General features: G+C 32.5%; 1 long non-coding RNA gene across 1 annotated transcript; it reads right to left on the reverse strand.

The window, feature by feature from the left end:
- Positions 1 to 10,146: 10,146 nt before the first annotated feature.
- Positions 10,147 to 14,331, reverse strand: LOC145795116 (uncharacterized). The gene is made up of 5 exons (XR_014335364.1): positions 14,067 to 14,331; positions 12,743 to 12,961; positions 12,334 to 12,605; positions 10,396 to 10,791; positions 10,147 to 10,250 (listed from the first exon to the last, which is right to left on the reverse strand). It is a non-coding gene; the product is annotated as an uncharacterized LOC145795116 (long non-coding RNA).
- Positions 14,332 to 20,550: the final 6,219 nt, after the last annotated feature.

The raw sequence follows: 20,550 nt of genomic DNA on the forward strand, positions 1-20,550 counted from the left end.
AACATTTCTAAGGCTTCATCTTTACTTCTAAGTAAATAAACATAACAATATCTTGTGCAATCATCGATAAATGTTATGAAATACTTTTTGCCACCTCTAGTTTGAATAAATTTTAAATCACATACATCAGTGTGAATTAATTCTAGAGGTTCGGTTTTTCTTTCAACCGATTTAAATGGAGCCTTAGTTAGTTTCGCTTCTACACAAATTTCACATTTATGATTAGGAGTAATTTCAAACTTTGGTATATGATCTAAACCAATTAATCTACGCAAAGCATCAAAATTCACATGTCTTAATCTACCATGCCATAAATTTGACTCAAGAATATAAACAAAAGATGTGTTATTCTTATTCATAGCAACTTTCGGTACAACTGTCATTACATTCAACTTAAAGAGACCATCACTCATGTATCCCTTACCAACATACATACCACTCTTTGTTAATACAAATTTATCAGACTCAAATACAAGCCTAAAACCATTTTTACTTAACAAAGACCCAGAAACTAAATTCTTCCGGATGTCAGGTACATGTAGTACGTTGTTGAGGGTCAGTTCTTTCCCTGATGTCATCTTCAAGATCACTTTCCCTTGTCCAGCCACAGTAGAAGTAGAAGAATTTCACATGAAAAGTTGTTCACCATTTGCAGCCTCATTATAGGTAGTGAACATCTTCTTGTCCGCACATATGTGACGAGTTGCTCCAGTGTCAACCCACCACTCTTTGGGATTTCCCACCAAGTTAGCCTCAGACACCACAGCAGAAAGGTTGATGTCATTCACTCCATCAGAGATGTAATCCAATTCTGTTACATTGGCCTGATTGGTGGTTGATGGGTCGTTGAACACACCAAAATTTAATACTAAACTATACCAAATTCTATCAGAATAATGGCAAGTCCAGGTATCGATCCACAGGGACTATTGTGAAATTAAACTAATTTAATTGTTAAATTCTTAAATTAATTTTGATAAAAAAGATTGAATGATCATAACCTAATTTAATAACAAATAAATTAAACTAAGGAATTAAATTATCAATAATAAATGAAATTGGATTTACTAAATTGGGGAAAAATCCTAGGGTAGAGAATTCACCACTAACCACATAATTAGGGTTTCCAATTGAAATTAATTATGCTATGGTTTGAACGAATTAATGCTTTACAACTACAAGCTCAAAGCATTTAACAAGAAGATTATCACATTCAATGTACGAGCACGAACCATCTCAAGCAATACAAATCGTTCACTCTAAACTAGGGTAGTGATACGACTCGTTCCTCGTAGCATGGTTCGTCCCATACCTTGAATGTGAAGGAATAGAAAACTCATGTATGGATAATATTCAACAATCACATAAAGTCAAATATTTGAAAAGATAATGAAGATCATATATAAAGAATTTCTAAAACACCATACAATGGTTCAAACCTTTACATAATTTAAAATCAAAAAAGAAAACTACATAATTACATGGCTAGGGTTTCATCAAAACCCTAGAAAAGAAGACTAGCCACTCATGGAGGAGTGGAAGGAAGTAGAAAGAGAAGGAATCACCATGGGAGACATCCTTGAAGCTTTTTGTTTCTTCCTCTTTTTCAAACCCTAGCCTCCCTCTTTAGGTCAAAGTAATTTCCGCACCCTAATCCAACCTTTTTCTTGTCTTTTTATACTTCCAATCTCGTCCAAACAGGTTTAAAACGTCGGTTTGACTTTCCCAGAAAAAGTCAACGCACGTGCGGAAAAGTCAACGCACGTGCGGAAAAAGTCAACTCTGCCCAAATTCTGTCTTTTTGCTCATTTTATGCTCCGACGATGTACAACCTGATTGACACTCAACACACATAAAATATACAGTTTGACCAGCAAGTGAAGTTAAGAGATTCTAATTAACGGACTCAATGATGTACATTTCGGCCTTAATCAGTGGTCTTCTTACTTGTACTTCCATGATTCTTCTTAGGGCGGCGGCAGTCAGAAGCTCGATGTCCAGTTTTGCCACAGTTATAGCATTTTCCTTTGAACTTCTTGCTACTATCGCCTTGTTTAGGACCATCTTCAGTAAACTTCCTCTTTTTGTTATGTGGTTTATGAACTTGTTCAACCACATTAGCCTTGGACTCAATAGGATTTTTCTCATTCCTCTTTTCAGCCTTTCGGTTATCTTCTTCAATTCTTAATCTTACAATCAATTCATCCATAGTCTTCTCTTTGCGTTTATGTTTTAAATAATTTTTGAAATTTTTCCAAGCCGGTGGTAACTTTTCCACTTAAGCAGCGACTTGGAATGACTCGCTAAGAGACATACCTTCTGAATGAATATCATGCAAAATTATTTGAAAACTTTGAACTTGAGATATTATCGTTTGGGAGTCTACCATAACAAAGTCCAGAAATTTACCGACGACAAATTTCTTCGTGCCGGCATCTTCTGTCTTGTATTTCTTCTCCAAAGAATCCCATAATTCTTTTGCTGTTTTCAGAGGACTGTATACATTATATAGCATATTGTCAAGGCCATTTAGGATGTAGTTTCTGCACAGGAAATCTAAATGTTTCCAAGCATCTACAGCGGCAACAACTTGCCGATCACTTTCACCCTCTTTAAGTGCTGGAGCCTCCTCATGGAGAAACCGGGCCAAATTAAGAGTTGTAAGATAGAACAACATCTTCTGCTTCCATCTCTTAAACTCGGTACCGTTAAATTTTTCTGGTTTTTCTCCATGATTGATTGGTACATGAACATGGTTCTGAATAGGGACCGATGTAGGTGTAACAATAGGAGTACCACTGCCAGATGCAGTTTCAGTTGTAGTAGCCATAATCTCTGATTACAAAAATCAGAAAAAATTAAAACACAAATTAATTTTCTAGTTACTAAAACCAGAAAATAAATTATAACAACAAAATAATTTTATTTTCCTTGTTACTAAAACTAGAAAAATAAAATATAACAAGAATTTTCTGTAATACCAAATAATATTCTGAATTGTTAATGACACCAGTATCGTACTACTAGTTGTTGTCAAAGAAAAGAGACAGTATATTACTACTATCTGTCAAATAGCATAAATCACTATTTGTTTTTCCAACCAGAATATTAATTTGAAAGCACAGAAAATTAAATACAATGAAGATACCCAAAAAGGATTCTGTCTTAAGATTGTTGGACAATCTTCACTGTATTTAAAAGATTTAATTCTATTGTGTACACAACAACAAATAGAATTTAAAGAAATAAAGAAAAGGAGAGAATTTGTTTGATTACAAAAATCAAACTTGAAATAAAAATAAATAAATAAAAACAGATTTTATTTTGTTACAAAAACAAAATTAAAATCTGATTTAAATAAATAAAAACAACACTGAAAATAAATTAAATAACTTACTTGATTTAATTTCTTCAAATTATTTTCTGATCAAGTCCAGTGTTTGACACTGTGTCCTTAAGACAGATTCGTCCTCTCCACGGTGCTTTCAGAATTTGGACGTCTATCTCCCAGGATGAAATGATCTTACTGCAAACAATAGCAGCACTACAAATTGTTTGCCTTACGAACACACTAAGTGTTTACACTCTTTTTGTTAGAAAATAAAATGCAGCAAGATGAAGAATATAATTAGTAGAAGTGAAATACGAAATTTCTGAATGGAAAACATCAAATGAGGGTGGTCCTATTTATAGATGTGAAGGTGGCTCTTGGATTTGATTTGAACAGGCATGTGGCTCTTGGTTTTGAATTGAACAGGTATGATACCTGTTGGTTTTGAATTCAAACAGATAGCAAAACGGGAAGGGCCCTGTTTGGGTGTGCACTAATTCCAAACTAGTTTATTTCTGTTTGAAAACGGGAAGGGCCCTGTTTGGATGAACAAAAAATCCAAACCAATTTAATTTGAATTCTGAATTTTATTTTAATAAAAAATAAAATTAAATTCAAATGTTTTTGGCCCAAAAAGATTACCACGCACCCGCGCGTGTGTGGTGATTTTTGGGTCCAATAGGTCTAGCCCATTTTGCCCATAACCTCTCCCTCTAAAACACTTGGGTACCCCTTGGGGCACACCCCAAGTATCTCACCCTAAGCCTTATAAACCCTTTCAAAACTTCCCACCAAATCAATGTGGGACAAGCCAATTTACAACCTTAAGGAATTTCCACCAAAACTCCATTTCCATGGAGCATACTTTGGCTTCAATTTCCCATTCACTCAGTAATGGTTTTGAGCAACCAAATATACCACGTGAATCACAACACGGCATAGAACGCGTTACCACTTTGACCCGAGTAAATCGACACTCGGGGCCCACCTAAAAAATAGACCAAACTTGAGGAAAAATTCTGGTTTTACCCAGAATTTTTTCCACCATTTCCAACATCAGATAATGACAATCACGTATTTGGATTAATTTTATATGAATTGTTCAAGTTTTTTCATAGAAAACTGATCCAACCATATAATTGTCATTATCTAATTGACTTTATTTTTTGTAAGGATGATGTATTCGACGAACCTTAAAATATGAACAGTTTAGATTATCAAAATTGAGCACAAAATTAGGTCCATTGAGCCGAACAATACCTCTTCAATTCGATTATGGACAAGAAAAAAGCCCATCTCTTTTCTTATTTCTTATATAAATGCACTATTTTGTACCTATATTTTTTAATTATTTCATTATATTAATAACATGCAGAAGAAAATTATGATTTTTGAATACTTTTACAAAAGAATGATAACATAAATGTAAAGGTTATTATAAAAAATAATAAATAAAAAAAGAAGACAAAAAATAAGAAAATGCGGGACAAAAATTTGATAGTCTCCCTATAAGAATACATGAATAAGCCCTCTAAAAAAAAAAAAAAAAAACTTTGCATGGGATTGCCTGGAATTGAAAGGCTTATGTGAGGATAATTATAAAGCAATGATATATATATATATATATATATATATATATTTCATAAGGCTTGCTATGAAAGCTAGATAATCTTTTATTAATGTGAAACTATCAAAGTTTGTGGTGGCGAATTGATGTGCAAATGATAGGCTAGTTTTTGTCTTGCTAATACGTAAGTAAATAAACACTATAACAAAAAGTATTTTTGGCGATTAAAATTACATTTTTCGTCGCTGAAAGTAATATAATTGGCGACTAAAATGAAATTAGTCGTCAAAATTGATAACTTTTGCTGACTAAAAGAGTTTAGTCGCCAAATATGAGGGTATTAGCGACTAAAAGGCAGTGTAGTCACCAAATGTAGGGGTTTTAACGACTAAAAATGATTTAGTAGCCAAAAGTCACGGTTTTTGGCGACTAAAAATGATTTAGTAGCCAAAAGTGATGGTTTTGGCGACTAAATACAGTTTAGTCGCTGAAAGTGAAGCTTTTTTGCTACAAAAAAAAAATTAGTAGCTAAAAACAGTCCATTGCCGACTAAAATTCAGTTTAGTAGCCAAAAGGGGACTTTTTGGCGACTAAAAACAGGTTTAGTGGCCAAAACCTCTTATTTCTAGGCGAAACTTAATTTTTTAGCGACTAAATAATAATTAGTAGCCAAAAATGATAGAATTGGCGACTAAAAATTTAATTTAGTCGCCAAAAGTGGCCTAAATTTTTTTTAAGTAAATAATTTATTTTTTACATAAATTATATTGAATTAAAAAAATTATATTTATATATATTATTTTGTATTAATACCGGTTAATATACTATATAAATAATACATATTGCATATATATTCATGTGATGTTGTAGTGGCATAGTGGAGGGAGTGTGTTGCAAAAAGGTTCGGAATGTGGGACGGTTGGGGTTTGAAACTCAGGAGAAGCAAAAAAATGTGGGTTTTTTTTTTTTCGACGACACCTTTGGCGACTAAAATTATTAGTCGCCAAAAGTCTTTATTTTGGCGACTAAACAATGTAGTCGGCGATTGAGTGAGTATTGGCGACTAAATTATTAGACGGTAAATGTATGATTTTCAAAAGTGTAAAACACTATTGGCGACTAAAATTTTGGTCGCTAAAGACTTTTATTTTGGTGTCTAAAAAGGGTTTAGTCGCCAATACCTCCGCCGACCACCTATACGCGACAAATGTGGCGACTAAAAAATTTTGTCAGGGAAAGTAAAATTTTGACTTTCGGCGACTAAAAATGGACTTTTGTGTTTTTTTTTGTAGTGAAAGTCTTCTCATAGGATTTTTTTTTTTTTTTTAAATGATACACATGTTTACGTTTTTAAATCCAAATTTATATAAGTAAGATGATTAATTAATGATTAGATAATAGAAAGAAAAATGATATATAAATTCATTTTCGAGATTTATTTTTTGCATCTATGTGAGTGATATAATTAATTAATGATTAGAAAAGATATAAAAAAATGTGGCCATTAATATTCTAATTGATTGTTATATCATTGGGTTTGAAAATTAGATCTAATTTTTTATTTTGAATAGCAATGCTTTCTTAAAAAATATAAGAAAAAAATAAAGTTACATTTGATATTGTAATTAATTATCGCATCTAATTTAATATTTGAAAAGTAAATATAATTTTTAAATTAAAATAGGAATGTCATTTTTAAAATGGTGATATGTGTTAACTTCTTAAAATTTTGTCAAGCGTCATTTCTGTAATTAAAGAAAGGAATTTCTATCTTTTAAGCATTGCCTTGCATTTTTTTTTTCTCTCATCTCTTCTTATGATTTTTCTTATGAGTTGAGTTTCTCTCTAGTCCATAATCGGACCGGAGAATTCGACTTAATGGGTTTATTTTTAGGTTATATTTTGATAATTTAAACTGTTTATATTTTAAAGTTTGTTGAGTGTATTATTTCTTCAAAAAATCAAGTCAATCAAATAACGGCAATCACGTGTTCGGATTAATTTTGTATGAATCGTTCATATTTTTTCATAGAAAACTAATTCAAATATGCGGTTGTCATTATTCGATGGACTTAATTTTTTGTAGAAATAATATATTCAACGAACTTTAAAATGTTAATAGTTTAGATCATCAAAATGGGGCTCAAAATTGGATCCATTGAGCCGAACAGCACCTCTCCAATCCATTTATGGACCAAAAAACCCATCTCTTTTCTTATTTCTTATATAAATGCACTATTTTGTATCTATATTTTTGAATTATTTCATTATATTAATAACATGTAGAAGAAAATTATGATTTTTGAATACTTTTACAAATGAATGATAAAATAAATGTAGAGGTTATTATAAAAAATAATAAATAAAAAAGAAGACAAAAAAATAAGAAAATGAGGGACAAAAATTTGATAGTCTCCCTATAAGAATACATGAATAAGCTTAGCGAATGATATAATATAATTAAGAAAGTCTTTTTTTTTTTTTTTTCACGAAGCCCTCTAAAAAAAATAAAATAAAAAAGGATTGGTGGTCAATGATTTTCGTGATTAATGTTGTTAGTTCTATTAGTTTTATAATATCACATTAAAATTAATAAAATATTATTGAATTGATGTTGAGATTCCTTTTATTTGTTGTAAATTGTTTTCATTACAAATATTTTTTCTCATTTTGTGATATTTGACGACATAAAATGTTAATAAAATAATTTTCAACAATCATTTTATATTGGATTATGTAAAATCATTTACAAAATTATATTTGGTATGCCATTTTATGAGACACTAAAATATCTTTTGACTTATTTGAAAGCATTTTCTAACAAATATTTTCATGTTAGAGTGTTTTCATCATGCTACAAAACAATAACTTAGTAGTGAGACAGTCATATTAAATTAACATTGTTGAAATTTTATCTTATTTTAAATAATATGTTTTTGTTATATTTAAATTTATGAACTGTTCTATGGCATCTAAGAAGTTCTTAATTAAATATATATACAATGATTGCAATAAAATAAATTATTATATTTATATTAAAATTAATTTAATTTATAAAATCTATCTTAAAATCAACTATGAGTTAGAAAATTATCAAATTGAACTCTTAGAATATAATATTTTTATTATTTTGGACGAAAAAAGGGGACACCTGCCAATAAAATATTTGTAAACTTGATTTAATTGAGTTTGATGTTTAACTTTTCAGGTAAAATATGCATGGACAGCTCACCCTTCTTTCATGCATGAAGTGAAAACAGTATGGGAGGGTACTCAGGTGGATGGTTGGGCAGGTTACAAAATAAAAATCAAACCGAAGGAACTTAAACAAGCTTTAAAGAAGTGGAACTTTGAAGTGTTTGGGAATATGGAATCTAAACTGAAGCAAGTTAAACAAAAATTATATGCCCTGGATTTAATTGCTAAGAGTAGAAATCTGGATGAAAATGAAGGTAGGAGGAGCAGAGAGGTGAGGGAAGAAGTGTAGAAGCTCAGCAAGATGATGAAAAGAATATGGCTACAGAAGTCAAGCACTGCTGGGAAAATGACTTTTAGCGGCGTTTCAAAAACGCCGCTATATGTCTGAAAAACGCCGTTAATTCCTTTAGTGACGCTTACTACCAAACGTCGAGGACGCGGCCGTCGCTGTAAGTTTATGACGCTTTAAAAGCGTCGTAAAATTAGTATAGGCGGCGTTTATAAAAACGCCGCTAAATGTGACAGTCAACGGTAACATGACGTCACATAAGCATTAGCGACGCTTCAAAAACGTCGTAATAGATTTTTTTGTTATTTTAAAAATATAACTATAGTGGCGTTTTGAAAAACGCCGCAACAGTTTTTTTTATTTTTTTTTGTGAACTACTAATTTTGTGAGATTTAACTTCAAAAATATATACCTGTAAAATAGCAATAATGAATAAAACTTTGTATAGACATATATTTATGTGAGATTAATATTCCCTCACATCTATAATAGTACCCCATACAACATCCTTCAAGAAAAAAATCCAATAAGTTCAATCCCAAAAAATAAAATGAGAATAATTTAAAGATAAAAGTGAAATTAACAGTTGAATAATAAAAAGTAATAGTGCCTAAGGCAAATAGGGTTGGGAAGAAGTTATAATGATTTCCACTACTCAAATCAATACCATAAATTAGGACAGATAACATTTGTCATTGGGTCAGATTACGACCTTAAAAGTTGTGTTTAGCCAAGAAATAATTATGCCTTCATATTCATTGGGTTAGACACAAAGCATCAAGCATTCATGTCCAGATTTTCTAATCAATGTCTCCAAATTTCCAGAGTTGAACAGAGTATTAATAATACACATCAAATATTACCCTTCCTACATAAAGCAAGAACCACCATACTGCTAGAAATTTATTTTTTCACCCCAAGTCATGCACCTATACCACCGCTTCTGAAGCATTTGGAATCTCTGCCATAATCATGTGCGCATTTGAAAGACCAGCATCATCACCTTTTGTACAGCCAACCTGCTCACAAAGAGAGAGAGAGAGAGAGGATGAACTTATACTAATGGTAAAACTAGGAGGTTCAATCATGGTAAATCAACAATAAAATTCTGCTCTCAAAGAGTTTATCTTGCAAAGCATTTTAAGCAAAAAATAATAATTTAATTCTGAAACTAGTTTACTCAAATTGCATTCAATATGCCAGTATCAATTGTGTTCAACTTAAAATCTCAACAACCTGTAGCAGTATTACATTTCATCGTACTAGAAGGTGAGGCACACGATGTGTGCCAAATTAACAAAATATAATATATATATATATATATATATAAAGTAGTTGTAACTATTTGTAAGTGGAAAGTCAGGCTTTACTTTTGGAAAATAAAAGTCCACAAAACTTCATGAACACCAAATTGGGTGCTCCCTCTATCTATATATATATATAAGTATATAGCTAACATTTGTTTCTATTTCAACAAGGTACTTCAGGAGAAAATCTATGCACAGTAAATAGAAACAGAAGCATTCCCCCAAAATCCAAGCCAGTCAACTATGTAAATGGCACATTTAAGTGCCATGTTTGGAGAGCTGAAGTGGATTGGAAGCAGACAAATAAAAACAATGTCAAGAAGCCAGACAAAAGGCACCAAATTTATCGAAACGGGTAATGGGGAAGAAAAAATGGCATAACAAGGAATGAAAGCAGTGACAAATTTTACTGACATGATTTGTTTTCAGACTGTTCAAGAAAATTCCCAGGCTCTTCACAATCCCTTGCTAGTGAGCAATCAACGCTTGCTGTGCTGCTGTAGTTGCAACTGAACGTGATGATCCCTTAACCAAGCTTGCCCTCGAAGTTCTTGGTGCCTATTTTTTCATATTCCGAAAGAAATTTTATACAGAAATAATTTACCAAGTAAATTAATAAAATAACCCATAGAATAAAGAATTTCATTCCTCCTTTTACCATAAATTGTGCCTGGTAATTTAAGAATCGAACAGATTCAATTACCTGGATGCACAACCCAAGCAATGGAGAAATCTCTTTCTTAAGGTTATCTCAAATCATTCCATAAATCTTTTCTACAAATGCTGTAAGTTACTGCTTGAAAAGCAAAGCTGGGTATTTGGCTTCAACTTCGTGTAAAGTTTCTGCTCCACCAGTCAGGCCACCATTTACAAAGGAAAGATTAACTCCTTGCGGAGTTCCTCAGAAACTGTGTAAATAAAAATAATAGCGAACACCTGAACTAACGAAAGGACTAAAACTTCGTTTGATGACAGAACATGGAAATTCAAATGGGAACTTTAAATTACCTGTGTCATCCTTCCAAACAGAGTAGCCGAGGATGATCGACGGCGCTGAGGAGCCATTCCAGCAGCACCACTTGCTTTCAACATCTGGCAACTTTAAATCACAAAGCTCCAAAATTACCAAAATCCATTTATTTTAATTTTTCATATATCCGATTATTTAATATCATTTTATATTTTGTGTCAAATCTTACAATTCTCATTTCAATTTGATTCATAATTAGCAAAATTAATATTTTGATTCACAATATGATTTTATCAACTATACACTTCACTAAAAAAATTTTGGTTTTCAATAGGCAGGTCAGACAACTGAAATGATTGGACATTTCAAATAGTGCAGATAAAATAATTCCACATTTTAGTGCATTGTTGGATGTTCAAGGCAAAAATATTATTCAGGCTTCTAATACACCCATACAATTTATGTGTGAATTATGAAAGAGCATTGTAAATCTAACCAATCAAAAGCTATGACCAGACCTTAGAAACTAAAGACTCCAGACATCACTAACATAACTCATTTTAATGTTCCGCTTATACACTGGAACAACACCTCCTTGGGAAAATAACATTTAAATGAACTTTAGAGATCGATGTGAAAACCGGGACATCCTAGCTAGACAGAGCATAAAACAATACAACAAAATAAGATTGAGGAACAACAAATCTGTATTGATGCAACATGTGCTTCACATGTGCTTCTTAGCTTATGATAAAATTTCTGGGTGCTAGCAGAAGAACAGCACAACTATCAAATGACATATTAAGAATAAAGCCATTAGATCAATTGAGGGACTATAGGGAATAGAACATGCATTTAGAAGTATGGGATGTAACATACGATAGCAGCTGGTACATAGAGCTAGGCCGGGGACTAAATGCAATGGCAGTAACAGCTCTTATATGTCCACGCAAAACTGAAATAGGAAATCCATCTGGCAAGCGCCACTGTAATACACAAGAAAAAACTATTAGGTCACCAAGGGATAAATAGTATGACGGATTTATATTTTAAGTGTAAACTGGAAAGAACCCTTACAACTTGAATGTTGTAGTCATTTGAAGCAGATGCCACCAAAGCATTGTTTGAACTTACAGCCAAGTCAGTAATGTCACCCTTTCAGTAAAATTAAGAAGAGTAGACAAGTAACACAAGGAATGAAAATGGAGTTCCATCCAAATAAACTGAATATGGCAATATATAAACTATTAATGTTGTGCTCTAAAAGCCAATATCTGAGATGTGGTTGAGACAATTTCGTAAAACAGTCCTGTTTAACTAATTAAAAAAGAGCAAATTTTATTAACATGTCTACTTTGTGTGTGTGCATGTGTTTTTTTTTTTTTTTTTTATCGGTAAAAGTCAAAAGGCATGGTGGGATAAATAGATAAACATTAATTTGTTTCTCAGTACACATATTGATTAGCAGAAGAATAGGGAGCAACAAACAGCAAAAATTTTAAATAATAATAATACTAAAATTGTTATCCAAAAAAATAATTAGAAGCTAATATATATGATTTTTTTACAACTACTGCCACCAAAGAACCACCTAAGAATAACTCTACCATTTGAATGAATGGAATTCCCAAAACCACACTAGTAAAATATAGTTAAGGATAAGAAGATTACCACAATAAACAACATCCCTATGTCCCCTTAGTCTCTTTATGTTTTGCACCATTGTTAAGGGTTTAGCAATGAAGAGATGGAGCACGATGGTGTTTTGGAAAACCACCTCCGATTTCTCTCAAACTTAGTCCACGCACCTGATCAGCCTGCATGTGAGGCTGCTAAGATACATACATACCCAGCTGCAGCAACCACAGATTCACAGCTAGAGGCAGAGCCATCACTGCAGAAGAAGTCAGCATTGATATCTTGTTCATCACAGTTCTGTTTTCCTAAACATTCAAATGAATAGGCAAAAAAAGTAGAGAGAAAAAATGAAAGAATCAGTAAAGTTCAATGTTTCATATCTTTGTAGAAGCAAAAACAAGGTCAACATATGCAAATGCACATTTCAAACATTTTTCTGTACCTGGCGGACAACAGCTGATGTCAACACGAGCAACACAAGGTCAACAGCTGATATCAACAGCTGATGTCAATACTTTTCATTGACACGATGTTAGGATTTGAAGCCTCAACACGAGCAACACCAAAGTCAGCTATTTTAACTGTACGAGTCTTGTCCAGAAGCATATTCTCTGTCTTCACATCTCTGTGGACAATCTTCTTGGAATGAAGATAGCTCAACCTGTAAAACATTGAGAGGAAAAAGAGTACCTTCAGTAAAGCACAAGTTGCAAATCATCTTAGGAATGCCAAACTCCACAAAACTGGTGAAAAATGAATTTGGTTTCAACAATTTGAAATACAAAATAAGATACAGATGGAGTTAAGGTTTGACCTTGAGAACTAAATACCAATTGTTTATAGTCTAGGAAACACATGCTGCAGCAGTGACTTCCTACATCACTGCTCCCTCCGTCCCATTTTGTGTGCTACTTGACAATGCACAAAATTTTAAAGACAGAATCTTTGAACCATAAATTTACAAAAAAAAAAAAAAAAATCCTTGCTCATTTGAATAAATCTTTTGGGATTGTGCATGTGTTTAAACATAAATGTAAAAAAGAGATAATATAAGGGAATGTTAAAATCATTTTTTTTTCTTTCCAAACCAAGACACATAAACAACAAGACTTCCAAAAATCATTAAGACAGACACAAAGTGGGACAGTGGGAGTACCAAACAACTATTGTTTCAATTCTCAACATGAAGTAGAGATAAGTTCATGAATATAGATCTTTCATGAATATCCCACATGGAATAGCAGATAAGTTCCAATAACCCTCATGCATCACCTTCTGGTAGTTTCATTCATAGTTGGATGGTAAAACCCAAAACTATGATTCTACCTTAAATTACAACCTTCAAGAAAAATTATTAGACTATACCCGCTAAGTGATAAAACCTAGATCAATCAACACCAACATCACTAACCACGAAATTTATAAAAAATAAAAAATAAAACCCACCATCAAGCCTTATAATACCTTGTATTCTTAAAACTTGAGTTCTTGACAAAGTGGAAACGAGCCATGGCATACATCATTCTTCCTTTCACTTTACATTTTTTGCCAAGTTTCAAATTTTCAATGTTACGACGATTCACCAAGTCATATTGGATATAATGTTTCTTACTCCGACGACGATTAACAAAATTTAGTGAAAATGTTATTGAAATATGAATTCAATAATATTTTGGTTTAGTCTATACTCTCTTGAGTCTGCTACAGCTCCAAAGAAGAATGAACAATATAAAAATAAGATAAAGAAGTTTAGATAAAAATGGTACCTTTGTTACATTAGGGTGATCGAGCTTGTGCCACACAGCAACTTCTTGCGTAAAAGCTGCTCTGAGTGACGCTATTTCTGCCTCTGTCCTGTGGCTCTCTTCCCCCCAGTCAAGAAGTTTAACTGAGCATGAAAAGAAAAATGGAACTTACTGTCAATGAAGTGTGCAGAAAAGATATTGTATTAACTTTAGATCATAGATAGAGATAGGAAAATGAAAGATGAAAAACTTTCATCAGATAGCTAGAGTAATCGTCCACCAGATTAGTTATTGATTGGAATCCAATGGAAGGCGAGTACAAAAAAATGAACCAGAAGCAAGTAATGATTTTTAACTGAAGAAACATGTGAACCATTCGCCCATTCACCTTTTTATTACCCATCATTTCAGATAGAAGCAACATGGTTTTGGTTTTAAAAAAACAGAGAGATATGAATTACTGCCTGATAAAAGTCAAATAGCAAATGCTAATTTCATCATATCAATAATATCGGAGTAATAATGTGTGACATAATATTCTCTGAATCTCAAAGATGAAAGATGAATCTCTTAGAGGGTTAACAGCGAGAGATCGATCTAGAGAGAGAGAGAGAGAGACACCACTCTGGAGCAACATCGTGAGATGAAGAAAGAGGGTTGTGAGAGAGGCGAGATTTGAAGCCGTGAGTATTCAAAATAAGGGTTTACATAGGCTTTAACAATTATTTGCAGATTCAAAAGAGGCGCGTGAGGTCTAACGCATTTGGAGGCGTGTCTCAACGCCTTCTATTACAAAACGGCACCGTTTTATTTACTGAAATATGCGACGTTTTTAAAACGCCGCTAAATATTACGAAAAGCGACGTTTTAAAAAGTGTCGTTAAAAAAACGCCGCCAAAACCTATATTTCTTGTAGTGAAGGTTGAATTGGAGTTTAAAGGGTGATAAAAACACTAAATTTTTTCACATCACTGCTACAAAAAGACAGAATATTAATGCAATTGACTCTATGAGAGTGAATGGGGCAGTAGTGAAGCATCCTATGGAGGTGAAACAAGCTGTGTATAACCACTTCAGGTTTAGCTTTAATGAACAATGGAAGTACAGACCCAAACTACGGGGGCCATTTAAACTGATTTAATAGAGCTAGCATTTCAGTAGTTTGGAAGTGGTATTCTCTAAAGATGAAATTTGGGCTGCAATCTCAGATTGTGATGGCAACGAGGCACCTGGTCCTGATGGGTTCAATATGACCTGTTACCAAAAAGAGTGGAAATTCATGAAAGGTGATATTCTTTCTTTCCTGCAGGAATTCTTTATCAACAGCAGTTTGGTTAGGGGTTTAAATAGTTTCTTCATTACTTTGGTCCCAAAAAAAGATAACCCTTCAGGCATCTAAGACTATAGGCCTATTAGTCTTATAAACTCCACATATAAAATTCTTTACAAGGCTCTTTCTAATAGATTGAAACAAGTTCTTCCTGTTGTTATAGATACTGCCCAATCTGCATTTCTAGGGTGAAGGAATATTTTGGATGGTGTATTGATAGCTAATGAGGTGGTGGTCTGGTGGAAGAAATCTAGAAGAAAGGTTCTGATATTGAAATTGGATTTCTGAAAAGCATATGATACAGTCAATTGGAACTTTCTTGTCCAAATGTTATCCAATTTTGGGTTTAGTGCTCAGTGGGTGAATTGGATCCATACTTACATTTCTTCAGCTAAAGTTTCTGCATTGGTAAATGGCTCACCCACATCCGAATTTTGCCCAAAAAAAGGACTAAGGCAAGGCGACCCATTATCACCTTTCCTATTTAATGTGGTGGCTGAAGGTCTAAACTTACTAGTTACAAGAGCAAAAGAGTTGGGCTTGGTTAAAGGGATAACCATTGGGTTCAATGGCACTAATATTTCCCATCTCCAGTTTGCAGATGACACAATTATTTTCGGTGAAGCCAAGTGGTTTGAAGTGTTAATTGTGAAGAGATTACTCAGATGCTTTGAGATTATTTCTGGGCTGAAGACCAACTTTTACAAGAGTGTTGTATGTGGTGTAGGCATTCCTGATAATACTGTGTAAACCTTTGCTTCAAGATTAAATTGTACCTACCAGAAGCTTCCTTTGAAGTATCTTGGATTGCCATTGGAGGCCAACCTATCAATGAGAGCAACATGGAAGCCTGTGGTGGAGAAATTTAAGAAGAAACTAACAGGTTGGAAAATGATGTTGTTGTCCTTTGCAGGTAGAGTAACACTAATCAAATCTGTACTATCCTCATTTCCTATTTATTACATGTCTCTGTTTAGGTTGCCTAGAAGTGTGGGAAAAGAGATTAATAAGATTCAAGCAACTTTCCTTTAGGGAGATTCTAAGGTTAAGAAGAAAGTCCACTTGGTGAAATGGAAGGATTTAACTAAGGATAAAAAAACAAGGAGGGTTGGGGATTCGAAACTTAAGAGTTGTGAACAATAGCTTGCTTGCTAAGTGGTGATGGAGATTTGAGATGGAAGACAACTCTTTATGAAAACAGCTCATCTGCAGTAAGTACAAGTCAGAGGGGGGTAGATGGTTTCTTTTTATGTAGAGGCAAACAATATTTCAAGATTGTGGAGTGACATTCTCCTTGTTAATGAATCTAACAACAGTTTGTTCAACCATTATTTGCACAATACTGAAATCAAGATTGGCAATGGTGCAAGACTCAGTTTCTGGGTTGATAATTGGATGGAGACCAGTTGTTTGAAGTCCCAATTTCCTAGATTATACTACTTATCAGTGGACAGAGACATTTCCTTGCATATGCAGTGGTCTAGGTCCAGAAATCAGAACAACTGGGCATTCCATTTCAAACGACCCTTATTGGCATAGGAGGAAGATGAACTACGGAGACTTCATGATGTTCTAGGTAAGGGCCTTGACTTGAGATTGGATTCTAATGATAGGTTTTTTTTTTTTTTTTTGGTGGAAAGCTGATCTTGCAGGTATTTTTAGTGTTAAAGGCATTGTTAACTGGTGTGAATCATCTAATGGTCATGCTCTACAAATTCCTGATTTGATCTGGCACAATCCCTTTCCACCTAAAGCCCAATTTCTCTCTTGGTTAGTTTGGAAAGGGAGGTTAAAGACCTCATATTATTTACATAGAATTGGTGTCCTCAGTAATGAAGTCAGTAATGAGTGTGTGTTTTGTCATGCGGATATTGAATCACTCAATCATGTTCTATTGATCTGCCATTTTGCTTGGAAAGTATCGTCCACCATAATCAAGTGGTGAGGGTTGCAATGGGCCTCTCCTAGCTCCGTGGACATGCTTATGCATTGGTGGTTAGGTTGGACTTATAGAAAAAATGAGAAACAACTATGGAGATCAGTTTTGATTGTTGGTTTATGGCTCCTTTGGAAATACAGAAATGATTGCTTGTTCAATGCTTTGTAGCCCATTTGTGATGACCTCCGTGAGTTAAATAAACTAGAGTGGCCCTTTGAATGAAAGCACATTCATTTAGGCAAGGGTATGCGGTGGATGAGTTTGTCTACAATATTCAGCAACTTAGAAGCTGCTTATAGTTCCTCTACTGAGTCTGTGTGCTGGGCCTGTGTGGGGGAAGCGACTTATAGTTCCTCTGCTGAGTCTGATTTGCTGTTATAATCTATTTGCTGTCAGCAGAGGTGATCTGTTTGCTACTACCTGTTCAACTAATTTGCTGTTTTGATCTGTCTGTTGCTGTGATCTGTATTGTTGCTGTGTAGCAGAGTATTACATTGAATTAAGGTGAAAGTTACAATGTGGATCAAGTCTATCCTGCTTTGTGATATGCTCAGCTGCTAGTATGCTCTGCTGTTGTTCTTGTCTTTGTGGTTTGCTCTGCTGCTCAACTGTGGTCTGCTGGTTTGCTCTGCTGAACTAATATGGTTTGTTGATCTGTGTTGGTTTGCTATGCTCAGCTGTGGACTGTTTTGTTGAGGTGTTTTTGTTCAGTTTATTTGGTTGGTTGCTCACCAACTCTGGCGATACTAGCAAATGATAGGATGATCTTTTTTGTGCCAACCTAGTTGAAATGATTTAGCTCATCATGATACTTTTGCACTTGCCTTTCTTTATTGATGTATCTTGTCTGTACCTTGTACTTTGCTCCTACATAAAAAAAAAGGTTTTTTTTTTTTTCTGCGGATAAAAAAAAAAAAAAAACTTTTCAATAAAATTCATCAAAAAATTAAAAAATTAAAAATAAAAATTTATATGCTAAAAGGTATTTGAATAATTTAAATTATTTATCTAGATTTGTTTGATACCTTATGAAAATTGTTATTTATTTCATAATTTTCATTTGAGATAATAACGGAGGTGAAATTTAAATTATTTTTATAAGTTTTTATTCTTTGACAAGTAATTTTTTTCTTTCTTTAAAAACAAATTGAAAGTAGTTTTATACTTCAATTGCATGACTATTTAGTATATAAATTTATATTTAATATTATTTGTATTTATAAATATAAAAATAATTTGTTTAATTATTAATTTTAAATTAAAAACCGTTGAATAGAAACTATGCACGGGTTGAAAACTAGCATATATATATATATATATATATATTAATGATTGTCATACGTGATGCGTACATAATTTAAATAAATAAAAATAAAATGTATATTATATATTGTGGATTCGTTAAGTGATAAAAGTTTTTTTTATTTAATATATATAAATCTAAGGTTCAAGTTCTCTCCTCTTATCTATCTAATTTTTTTAATTTTAAATAAAAAAAATAGACACATAACATCATAAAAAACCAAGGTTTAAAACACCGCATATAAAATATAGAAGATAGATATATATTAGTGGGAAATGGCCTGGTTGATAAGTGTCAAGTTTGACAACTGCAAATATTTATGTTGTAAACAGAAATTTAATATTTAAATTTTTAATTCAAATATTTATGTTGTATTTACATTTAATATTATTTGTATTTATAAATATAAAAATAATATATTTAATTATTAATTTTAAATTAAAAACCGTGAATAGAAACTGTGCACGGGGTTGGAAACTAGCATATATATACATGGAAAAAGCTTCGGACCGCCAGTGGCATACTGGGATCGCGTGTGATTGGTCAAATTTTTTTTTTTTTTTTTTTTTTCCACCAACCCTATGCTACCACGTCACTGGGGTGCAACCCCCACTGGGGTCCGAAGCACGGCTCTCTATATATATATATACTAGTTTACACACGTTTCTGCTAGGCATGAGTTATTATTAGTAGTATATTTAAGTTTTGTATTTTAATAATTTTTTTAAAATTTAAATATTATTTTTATGAAATTGAATAGAATAAATTATTAGATATATGATAAATTTATGTGGCATGATATGTATCATTTTTTGATTTGTTATACACCTTATATCAACTCTAATTCTATTACCATATCATTTTGGGTGAATTTATAATTCTTTAACATATCTTCCAAATTTATAAAAAAAAATAAAAAATAAAAAAAAATAAAAATTATAGTGTGTAACTTTTCTCAACAGATAAATATAAAACAAATATTAAGATAATTCTCTCATATGATTCTTTAACATATCTTCCAAATTTTTTTTAAAAAAAAAATAAAAAATAAAAAATAAAAAATTATAGTGTGTAGCTTTTCTCAACAAACAAATATAAAACAAATATTAAGATAATTCCCTCGTCTAAAAGAAACTACTAAGATAAGTCACTGAGAAGTAGAATGAAAGACACATATATATATATATATATATATATATACAAATGACAAATTTTAGGGCTGGGCGCGGGCTGGTTGCGGTCACGGAACCTCCAATCCGCCATCCGTCCGCTAGATTGGCAAATTGGAGAAAATCAATCCGCATCCGTCTGCCAATCCGGCGGATGTGGATTGAGCGGATTGGCGGTTTGGCAGATAGATGCGAATCGGTTTGGCAATTTAAAATTTTATAAATTTTCAACATAATTCAACTTGTGCACTTCCTCAAAAATATATATATATATATATATATATTACAGTCAATGACTTAAAAAATATTATAATCACTGTATGCCTTATCTAAAGAAAGAAAATTTAAAACTTTAGAATATTACGATCACTGAATGCCTTATCCACATATTACAATCACAGTATGATTCATCCACATAAAGTATTACAATTTGTGGTTCTTAAAATATAATAACAATTCAAACTATCAAAACCATAAACAGAACAATAGTAGAGATTGTATGTCTCTGTATTGTTACATCTATATATGTTTTTAAAAACAAAAACTAACCAGCATATATCATATTTTCTATTTATTATTTTTAGAGTTAGATTTAAAAACCAAAAAATATAGATAAATAATACGTTTATTTTTTTCAATTCAAAAAATATATTCAAGTTGAAAACTTTTTTTCAACAAAATATTTAAACTCTTTTTCAATTGAAAACAAAAATGTAATATTTAAACAAATTGAAAACACAAAGTCTTATAAATTGCTAGGGGTG

Source organism: Camellia sinensis, chromosome 7 (genome assembly GCF_055761805.1).
Source record: "Camellia sinensis isolate YWXY chromosome 7, ASM5576180v1, whole genome shotgun sequence".
NCBI lineage: Eukaryota > Viridiplantae > Streptophyta > Magnoliopsida > Ericales > Theaceae > Camellia > Camellia sinensis.